The sequence below is a fragment of the Micropterus dolomieu genome, linkage group LG12 (genome assembly GCF_021292245.1).
Source record: "Micropterus dolomieu isolate WLL.071019.BEF.003 ecotype Adirondacks linkage group LG12, ASM2129224v1, whole genome shotgun sequence".
Lineage (NCBI taxonomy): Eukaryota > Metazoa > Chordata > Actinopteri > Centrarchiformes > Centrarchidae > Micropterus > Micropterus dolomieu.
Window position 1 is genome coordinate 12208507 of NC_060161.1, and position 11018 is coordinate 12219524.

General features: G+C 39.9%; 1 protein-coding gene across 2 annotated transcripts in view; it reads left to right on the forward strand.

Annotated features, from left to right (window-relative positions):
* LOC123981093 (prostaglandin D2 receptor 2-like) overlaps positions 1 to 11018 on the forward strand; it is a 25629-nt gene that overhangs the window by 11004 nt on the left and 3607 nt on the right. The window contains exon 1 of one of the 2 annotated variants that reach the window (XM_046065735.1): positions 8923 to 8935. The exons of the other annotated variant lie outside the window; for it this stretch is intronic. The gene's annotated coding sequence lies outside the window, so the exon portion shown is untranslated. Of the gene's footprint in view, positions 1 to 8922; positions 8936 to 11018 lie in introns of those variants that run through there. 2 annotated transcript variants of the gene reach the window in all.

An 11018-nucleotide genomic window follows, 5' to 3' on the forward strand; every position in this document is an offset into this window, starting at 1 on the left:
AAAATGAAATCTGCATCTCCATAAAGTTGGTCAGCAGCAGGAAGCATGAAGTGCTCTAAAACTTCCTGGTAGACGGCTGCGTTGACCTTGGACCTCAGAAAACACAGTGGACCAACACCAGCAGATGACATGGCACCCCAAACCATCACTGCCTGTGGAAACTTTACATTGGACTTCAAGCAACGTGGATTCTGTGCCTCTCCTCTCTTCCTCCAGACTCTGGGACCTTGATTTCCAAAGGAAATGCAAAATTTACTTTCATCAGAGAACATAACTTTGGACCACTCAGCAGCAGTCCAGTCCTTTTTGTCTTTAGCCCAGGCGAGACGCTTCTGACGCTGTGTCTTGTTCAGGAGTGGCTTGACACAAGGAATGCGACAGCTGAAACCCATGTCTTGCATACGTCTGTGCGTGGTGGTTCTTGAAGCACTGACTCCAGCTGCAGTCCACTCTTTGTGAATCTCCCCTACATTTTTGAATGGATTTTGTTTCACAATCCTCTCCAAGGTGCAGTTATCCCTATTGCTTGTACACTTTTTTCTACCACATCTTTTCCTTCCCTTCGCCTCTCTATTAATGTGCTTGGACACAGAGCTCTGTGAACAGCCAGCCTCTTTAGCAATGACCTTTTGTGTCTTGCCCTCCTTGTGCAAGGTGTCAATGGTCGTCTTTTGGACAGCGGTCAAGTCTTCCCCATGATGGTGTAGCCTACAGAACTAGACTGAGAGACCATTTAAAGGCCTTTGCAGGTGTTTTGAGTTAATTAACTGATTAGAGTGTGGCACCAGGTGTCTTCAATATTGAACCTTTTCACAATATTCTAATTTTCTGAGATACTGATTTTGGGATTTTCATTAGGTGTCAGTTATAATCATCAAAATTAAAAGGAATGAACACTTGAAATATATCAGTCTGTGTGGAATGAATGTATAAATTATACAAGTTTTACTTTTTGAATGGAATTACTGAAATAAATAAACTTTTGATGATATTCTAATTATATGACCAGCACCTGCACTTGTTGTGGGTTGATGGATGCATTTTACAAGAAAGCTGGGCTGGACTGGTAATTTGACATATGGGCAAATGCCATTTGGGCCGACGCACCTTTTGGCCGGTGTAACGTAGCCTAAACTATGTATAACTGTTTTTTAAAACGATCGGCCCATAAAGCATGGACAGTGGCCCATTGGGTAAATTTCTATAGCCTACTGATACTGTGCCGGCCCAATCACATCTCTTACAGGTAAGTGACGTTTAAGGGAAACTCTGGAGTGCAACAGGTGAAGCGGTCGGAGTTTAGTGGGCTCTGTTAGGCTTGCCAGACGAACTCAACAAAAACTATTTTTAGTGGATTACATGTCTGGACTTACTAGGCCTACATCATCCCTAACAGACTGTGGCGAGGTTGCATAGCCTAAGTTAACTGTGGAATATTATTGACTGCAGCATCTCGCCACGCTTCACCTGGTCTTTTCTTCTCTTTTTTTCTTCTTCTCGCGGAGGACCTAGGTGAAGCGGTAAGTTGGGAGTAGCTCGACCTGTAGGGAGGGAGCAGGGAGGGACGCTGGGGACATGTAGCATTTGAAAGCATTTGTTAAAAATGTTGTGAAAAATAGTTTGCACCAAGAATTGTTAATGTTAAAAAATAAAAATGCTATGAGAGGTTTATTTGCACAGTAAGCCTTCAGTGAATGAAAATATAGAGAAAACTGAAAAACAACAAGCTACAGATTACTGCATTATATTATATTATATTTTCATTGTCTGAATTGCCACCTGAATTTTGTGCTTCCCTGGTGCAGAAAATGTCCCCAGAATGCAGGAAATTAAGTGTTTAATGCTTAATCTTCTGGGGGACAACCTCCAGACCCCAAAAATGCCACGGCCCATTTTGTTTGTCCAGCCCTGCAAGAAAGACGCAAAGAGAGCATGCACAGTAGTTGTGTATGTTGCTGTATGTCGCTTGTAGAAGTAACGTTAGCTGCCGGCTAACACTGTGCCGACAGCTAAGTTTAGTTCTACACACTGATAAACAAAGGTGCTCTGTTCACTGTTTGTTCTTGCTGTGTGAGGGGGGAAAAGTTTCACCTGCGTCGAGAGGTCTGGTCTTTTTTATGTAATTTGACTAAAAACTTCTCTTGAACTAGTATTATTACAGTAACTTAATAAAAGTATTGAGCCTTAAAATAACGACATTGGTAAAACAGGCTTAATGATACTTATTCTTCCGATTTATAGCCTCCTTATCTGCCATTTTTTAAAATTATCTCATTAAGAGTATTGTAATAGATTTACATTTTAACAGCAACAGTGTTTACAATACCAAACCAAAAACTCAATAACTGGAAATGCAATACAATACTGTCAGTGTCAATGTAAAATAAATAAAATTCCTGACATCAAAGTTAAAAGTGAAGAAATGACCCATAAGGTATGAAATGTTAATGTGAAAGATTTAGATTTCTGATTAGACGTGACATGTACCCAATAAAAATCCAAATATATCTCAGATTCACAATGTGATATATAAAATCATTATCACTATATTGCATACTGTAGACACACAAACAAACAACTCACACACACACCTCTGTCTATAGATTTGTCTGTCTCACTCTAACCTCTGCCATGGCCTCCCTCATCCTTTCCCCCGTTAATGTTTCCTTCTCAGATTATTTCCCACACTTTTTTGAATCTGGTATTGTTGTGAATTGTTTTGGAGCATTATGGCCTGAATTTTTGTCGTTAATTACTATAGAAATGGTAGTCTACATTTTCATCATTTAAAGTGCATTTACTTTAGTTTTTGAGGGAATGACTGTGGTCTCCCTGGGTAAAGGTATTGATCACTGATATAATTCTTTTAATGTAAGGATAGACTATCTTTACAAGGTGTGATTACTATAGCTTGTGCCTTTCAACGTGCCTACATGAGCAGAGAAACTATCCAGGCAGAATATACAAAAAAGAGAAGATGGTCAGGCAGAATATGCAAAACCAAGACTACTGTGTCGTACGCAATGGGAGTGAACCACCTTATCCAATGGGAGTAAAACATCTTATCCAATGAGAGGGAAGCACCTGGCTGCAGGGTACCTGCAGCAAATCACGAGATCATGGCAAATTGGAGCCTAAAATTAGATCATAGGGAAAGATGTTGACTAGTACTGCCTGGTATGGCAAGGTACTGCCCGAAACCAAGCCTTGCACTGAGTTTTTAATGAGACACAGCAGTTTTAATGAGACACAGCATATTCCATGGTTGACTTGCTCATGTTTGATATGTTGAATCATGATATACACCTATTGATTATGTTATTCCTAATTAATTCTTTTAAAAAATACAATTGTAAGAGTTCAAATGGTGTCAAATTATGCCTGTATAACTTTTAAAAAATACAGTGATAAATTTTAACAATAATTATGCTAAATAACAGCTAAAAAGTGGTATATGCGACATTAGTGAAAGGGTTAAATTGGTAGAACAGTACGTAAAAACGGCCACTAGATGGCAGCAGAGGATAAGAAATTCACCAATGGAAGGGAGTGGTTAGCGAACACTGTAGGTGGAGTTAAGGTGTAACGCCCACCTAAAAGGTGGAGTTTAGGTTGAATATAAGGCGATGTTTGCTGACCACCAGCTCAGTTCCATCCTGAGACCTGCAGGGATGTTACTCGGGTTTATTTGTCCTTTATTGAAATAAACTCTTTTGCACCGATTCTTGACCGTCTCCAGTGAAGTCTTTGACTACACAGTTTTTGACTAAAGAAGAAAGCTAATACAGTAATTTTATTGAGTTTAATACGTTGGTAAGGGTAGGGACCAGGTCTTCCACTGGCCCGGTCGGTCCTTATTTCTGACAGTATCTTATTTCCTCTCCCTGCTGCTCTCGGTGTGCAGCAGTCTCTGTGAGCATCGCCTTCTTATTTTCTCATAGCAGTCAGCCTTTGCAGCGGCTGCAGCACTACAGCAGGTCAGTCACTGTGAGCCAGTCCCAAACACTCAGCAATCTTTACATCTTTTCATGGTTACATAATTGTTTAATATATCCTACGTTTGTTTTAATCTCTAGTCTTAGATCACCTCCAGTAGTATCAGCAGTAACAGCAGCAGCAGCAACAACATCCCCAGCAACCTAGCAACTGCTCCCTGTAAGTTATGTCAGCCCACAGTGTTTTAACGCTAGAGCTGGGTATATACAGAAGCACCTATATATTCATATCAGCAAGGAAAACATAACAATACATTTCTGTATCGATATTTTGAGAACAGCCCTATTTAAATCCTTGTTCCATGTGCCCTTTTTATACTTTGAGCACCTGCACTTCTGAAGGTCTCTGCACGGCCCTGGTGTGTTGCGTGTTGTGTCTGAAGGCAATGTTTGAGTTTGCTTGAGTGGTCCAAAGTCCTCTTTTTAGATGAAAGTAAATTCTGAGAGAACTTCATTCTTCCATCTGCTGACAAGCTTTATGAAGATGCTGATTTCCTTTTCCAGCAGGATATGGCACCTGCCCACAGTGCAAAAAACAGAGACTGGTTTGCCGACCATGGTTTTACTGTGCTTGATTGGCTAGCCAGCTCACCTGACCTGAACCCCATAGAGAAACTGTCTATGTGGTATTGTAAGAAGGAAAGTGAAAAACACCAGACACAGACGTGCTGAATGCCGCTATCACAGCAACATGGGCTTCCAACACCTCAGCAGTGCTACAGACTGATGCAAATGGAGCCCAGACCGAGTACTGAGTGCACAAATGAACCTTTTTCAGAACTTTTTTAGAGGGTCGACATTACTGTATCATACATTATTTATACAAATATTCCAATATTTTGAGATATGGAATTTTGATTTCCCTAATCATCAGAATCAAAACAAAAAAAGGCCTGAAATAAATCATTTTCACTTTGAATCTAGGATAAATGAAAGTCAATATCACTTTTTGACTTAAATTACAGGGAATAAATTTACTTTTTCACTATATTCTATTTTTATGAGATGCACCTGTATGTTGTTCACCTCCAACATCTCCGTTCCCAAACAGTATCTCTCCACATGAAGTCATAGAACAGCAGTACGTTCCAGTATCAGACAGGCTCACATTCCTCTGGGATAAACTGTACACGCAGGCTCGAGGCTCTGTACACACATGTACATGATTCCCAAGTAGGAGTTTTTTAACTTGTTTTTTAAACCAGTAAACATTGTGTTCTCTTTCACTGGTCCCAGTGTGCACCGTGCAGATCAGAGTTGCAGCACCTCCTGGCTTCACAGAGTCAGAAGCCATCTGCTGGAGTCAGAACCAGGGACTAGACTTTAAATGAAATGGATTTTGTTTTAATGATAATAGTTTTTAAATTGTAATCGTTTGTCACCTTTAAAGTGGTTGTGGAAGCAGTTGGAGTGAATGTTTGTGGAAAGAGAACATTATTAGAGTTTGCTCATCAACAACCCAACACAGATATTTGGCACTGAGGCATAGAAACACGGAGAGTCACATTGTGTCCGGGGTTGACGTGGAGCAGAGCACCATCTGAACCATAGACAGAGACTAATGACTATTGAATGCAAATATCACTTTACACATTTAAAAAGTTTAAAAAAACCTCTCCTTTCAGCCTTTGGAATAACAATTTCCAGTCTCAGTAAGATTTACAATACCCATAATTAATTTCAGCATGAAAAACATTGTATGCAGTGAATTAGAGGCTCTGAAAAGATAAACTAAGAGCACATCAAACCTGAACATAGTCTGCTGTGTCTGTGATGGTGCTTTCAGTAAAGGGTTCAAAGACAAACGCTACACCTTCAGCAGAAAAATGTGTGAAAAGCTCTGACTTTATTCTACACATTTCTCTCACAATACTTTAAGGTGGAAATATTTCCAACAGTCCAAACAACAAATATCTGAGGTTCTTAATCCCCAGAACTTTCTAGAACATACACAGCTGTATACACATACACAAGTGAATACATAAGATAGGAAAAAGGGCGATAAGAGGACGCATACAAGAAACACAAGGCAGGAAAGATGCATATGAATAAGATTTAAAAAGAGCCAAATTAAATGTGCTAACGTAAATAGAAGAATGCTACATATTTAACAGGATAATAAAAAGTACAGCACAGCTACAAAGCAGTGCAAGATGTACGATGTGAATGTACGGCAAATAGAAACGTCTTGAGCCCTGACTTTAAAGAACTGAGAGGTGCAGCAGACCTCACATTTTCTGGGAGTTTGTTTCAGACATGTGGTGCATGAAAACTGAATTCTGATTCTCCATGTGCAGTTGTGGTCAGTAAGCTGACCTGCCCCAGACAGAGCAGCAGATCAGAAATGTATTTGGCCCTAAACAGCCCTCACAAAAAGTTAATCTGCCAAACAGGAAGCCACCATCAAGGTCTGATCTGCTGGTCTTAGCAAGGATCTAGCAGCAGTGATCTTAATAAGCTGCAGCAGTCTGATGGACTTTACACAGACCTGCAACGAGAACCCATGTCATTTTATTTTCACCAGATGTATTGTTACCCGTCGACAAAAAAAAAAGATACACACACATCCTGTTAGATATCACAATATGTGTGGGAGATTACATGCATGCATCAGGCCAAGTTTGGCAACAGAGTAGTTCCTAACTTCTCTGACAGCATCTGGCTTGAAAAGTGAGTCATTGGTGCGTTGTGACATATAATGATTATAAAGTTAACAACGATTACAGATGTAATCTTACACCGCTGAACTTTCTGGATGATTTCTAAATTGGATGGTGTAATGCTCCCAGAGAGTGTTTTTTTATTGTTATTTTTTATTTTAAAGAAAGAGATTATAACTCTCTTTTGTTGGCATGTGATGGAAAGATAATTGCTCAGCATTTTCAGCAAGTTTCAGCATTACAACAACATCAGAGGGACCTTTTTTTTGCCACATCACTGTTTCAGCAGCATGCACACGCTCTCTCTGTAACACACACACCCAAAACCATGCAGCAGAGAGACAAAAAGCAGAAGGAAGTGCTTATCACTTTATCTTTTACTTGATCACCACATCCACATAATTATTTGTGTTTGACTTGTATTTTTAAAAAATATGACAAAAGTCATTTTTTTTTACGGCAACTCAGCCCAAGAGAAAGAAAGAGATGTATCGATACAAAACACAAAGGTATTGTTGGGCAGCTTTGATGGATCTGCCAACATAATGTTTGAGAATACTAAATGTGTCAATACCCCTCGTGGATCAGCAGGTGTCAGTGTAAACCTAGAATGCAGCACAACCAAACATGAAGGTTGTATTTCCTCTGTGATGATGCATCACGGGCATTTACATCCTCACAGAGGGTAAAAACACAAACCCATGTGTTTGGTGCTGATGTGAGTGTGCTTTCTCTATTTTGAGGTCTGCGGCATTGGTATTTCACAATTTTCTTCCATTTATTTCTTCCATTCCAATGCAGTTATTTCATATATTAAGAAACTCTTGTAACAGTGAGATTACCCTCAATAGATTATCATATATAGTCAGCTAAGCTTTGTTTAATCAAGTTTGAGATCAGCATTTCTTGTGAAGCCAAAACCCCAGAGCAGTCAGCAAACACACACACCCCACCTGTTATATTTCCATTCAGAGTGTGGCTCAGAGTAAGAAGATCAGAGGCAAGATTAGACACTTGATTTATCCACAGGCAGAAAACCTGTTGTTACAGCAGTGCAAAAGAAAAGCCAAATAAATCTACAAAATAAGCGTGAAGAGTAAAGAAAATGATAAATAATAGCTAACCACACAATAAATTGAAAAGGGAAAGCTGTATGCAATACAATACCCAGTACAATACCCTATGCCAGTGTTTATAAATGTGCTTTATGTGTATAAATAAAAGGTGGACGACACCTGAAATCATTTAGCCATTGCTGTACTGAAGGAAGTTTGAATGTTTTTCAGTGTTGTAGACCGTTCTTTAGTTCAGTGCCATACTGACCAGCCTTTGAGACTCCCTCAGTGCAGGCAGTGTCTCCCAATGACTGATTTGATTTCCTTTAATTACTGGAAACTGGAGACCTAGTAGGGATAATGTCCAAAAGAGAATATTTGAGCATAATTTGGAAAGTTAATAGTATTAATTTAGCTTCATAAAACATTTACATTTATGCATTTGGCTGATGCTTTTATCCAAAGCGACTTACAATTGCAATACATGTCAGAGGTCGCACGCTTCTGGAGCAACTAGGTGTTAAGTGTCTTGCGCAGGGACACAATGGTGTCACAGTGGCGAGTTGAACCGAGGTCTCTCACAACAAAGGCATGTGTCTTATCCACTGCACCATCACCCACCCAAAAACAGGATACGCAGCACACACAAGTTTGCAATGACATTATAAACAAACTTAACAGGAACAACTAGCTGGTTTATCGTCACTGTATGGTTGAAATGGTGTGTTGTTCTCCTGTTATTTTATCATATTCAGGTCAGTGTGTTCTGTTCATACTGGCGTCCTTCCGCTGACATGATTTAAGTAGTGGTTTGGTAAAAGCTCATCAGAGACCTTTCTGATGCCCCCAAAACAACAACTTCTAAACAAAAAAATGTAGTAAAACAATTTTATAAAGATACCTTTAACAGGAAATTGAATGATTATGAAATGGCAACTCACAAATATGTGGGATGAGATAATCTGATCAACTCTAAGAATTGTACATCTTGTTTCCTCACTCTGAGTTTCTTTTCGGAAACCAGTACATCTAATATAATAAAGGCTATAAAGATGTCTAGTCAAATTAGGTGACACTTAGTTGTACTTCTTAGAAGAGCAGAAGTTCCTTTTGAGGTTTGTGACTTCCTATTACTGCACTTGAACACCCATAAGGCCATTCCTGTATTACACTGCAACATAACATGACAGAGACCCGATCAGACCTGCCAGGCACAGAGGAACATGTAAGTGCTTGATTTGTGAGGACAAGGTCTGCATATTTGCATATTGTGTTCTAAAGTTTCAGGATCCGTATCTTGCAATGGGACAAATCAATCCGTTTGTGTCATTTTTTTCACTCATTACAACTTTGAAAATCAAATGAATGTGCATTGGACTTGGGTGAAAGGTGGTTACTTGATGTGCTCTTTTAGCAAAAGGACAGTTATAAGATGTCAGACTTGTTAAAACTATATGCTATATATGCTATTTGCTGTGTTTGTTTGTTTTTTTGCTTTTGCAGAGTTTGCATCTGCAGCAGAGTAGTAACCACAATGGCCAGGCACTGGGTCCAGCAAAATGTCACTCAGCAATTCAGCAATTTACTTTTTCCGCCAAATGTGAACCCCGTTACAGCTGAACCACAGTTACAGCTATGTGATTTACAATTCAAGCAATTACACGTTTGGTTAACAGGATAAGCCAAATGCTTTTGACCCTTTAATGTAAAACCTAATAACTACAGAGATATTTTAATCCGATGGCATGTTGTATCTGATCTGATCATGCCACACATGATCGATCAGATACAACATGCCATTGGATTAATCATGTGTGACATGATCAGATCTGACAGGCAAAAGTTAGAAACGTGACTTTGAAAATAATTTGTAGAATTGTGAAAAGGAAGTGGGAAACGTGAAAGATAAGACTGAAAAGATGTAAAGTGGCAGACACAAAGGCTGCAAACACAATGTAAAATGTCACTCTCCGCAGAACTGCTTGAAACGGACACAAATAATGTTCTTCAGTTGTTAGATTCACTCCTAACACGCACACAGAAAACAGTATTGTAAAAGTCACATTAACCTTTTAGGTGGGAATCTAACAAGAAAATGTGACTTTACTGACCTCTAGTGTACGAGGGTAGCAAAGGTAGAAGATGGGTGAAGTATACTGTAGATATGCAAAAGTCCACAAAAGAAGGTAGAAAGAGGATGGATCGGTCAAAACCAGGACTCTCAACACGAGTCCCATGTGAAACCAAGAATATGTTGAGTTATTTTGTGTTTTAAGTTAAATAGTGTTACCGAGAGTGAAGTCCCTTGATTTACATCATGTGACTTATGTTAACCAAAACCACAAAGTTTTCCTAAACCTAACGAAACTAGGACTGTTTCATAGTGTTAACCATGTGTTTAATGTTATGTGACTTACTGTATATCATGTGATCTACATAACATAGTTAAAGTCTGGTCGCCTGATGCTGGACTGGGACGGGAAGCGCTTATTTGTGTTGTTTTGGGAGGCACTGAAAAACTATAAGTAACTTTATTGGTGTCCAACGAAGGTTAAAATCAAGGGCAACTGGACTTGGTTGAAGATACTGGAAGACGTTTCGTCCCTCATCCAAAGGACTTCTTCAGTTCTGACTGACTGGCAGGGAAACTCAGCTATTTAACCTCAGTGGGGTCGTTGGCACGGGTCATCGATACCGCTGGTTCGTTAGTGTTCCTTGTTGCTGTGACGACAGTCGTTACAGTCGTTAAGACTACCTGTGGCCAAGACTGAACGACCATCATTGGGATCTTCACCTGAGGCCAAGAGGTTACGTTTGTTGAGTTTCGGGAAGTTTTGGGAAGTGATGAAAGGACAGCATTGTAAGTGGGGGATAAGTGGTGGCGTAGACCCCCTCCTCTGTTCAATGACGGCTTCTCAACCCTGGTGTAGATGGCTTCCTTGACACCTCTTTCAAACCATCCATCTTCTCTATCTAAAATGTGCACCTGGTGGTCCTCAAACGAGTGTCCTCTGTCCTTCAGATGTAAGTAGACAGCAGAGTCTTGACCTGAGGAGTTGGCCCTTCTGTGTTGAGCCATGCGTTTGTGTAGTGGTTGTTTAGTCTCCCCAATATACAGGTCTGTGCATTCCTCACTGCATTGGACCGCATACACTAGATTGCTTTTCTTGTGTTTGGGTGTGCGGTCTTTGGGGTGGACCAGCATCTGTCTTAGTGTGTTCTTGGGTTTAAAAAACACAGGGATGTTATGTTTGTTGAAAATCCTCCTGAGTTTCTCTGATACTCCAGACACGTATGGAATCACAATG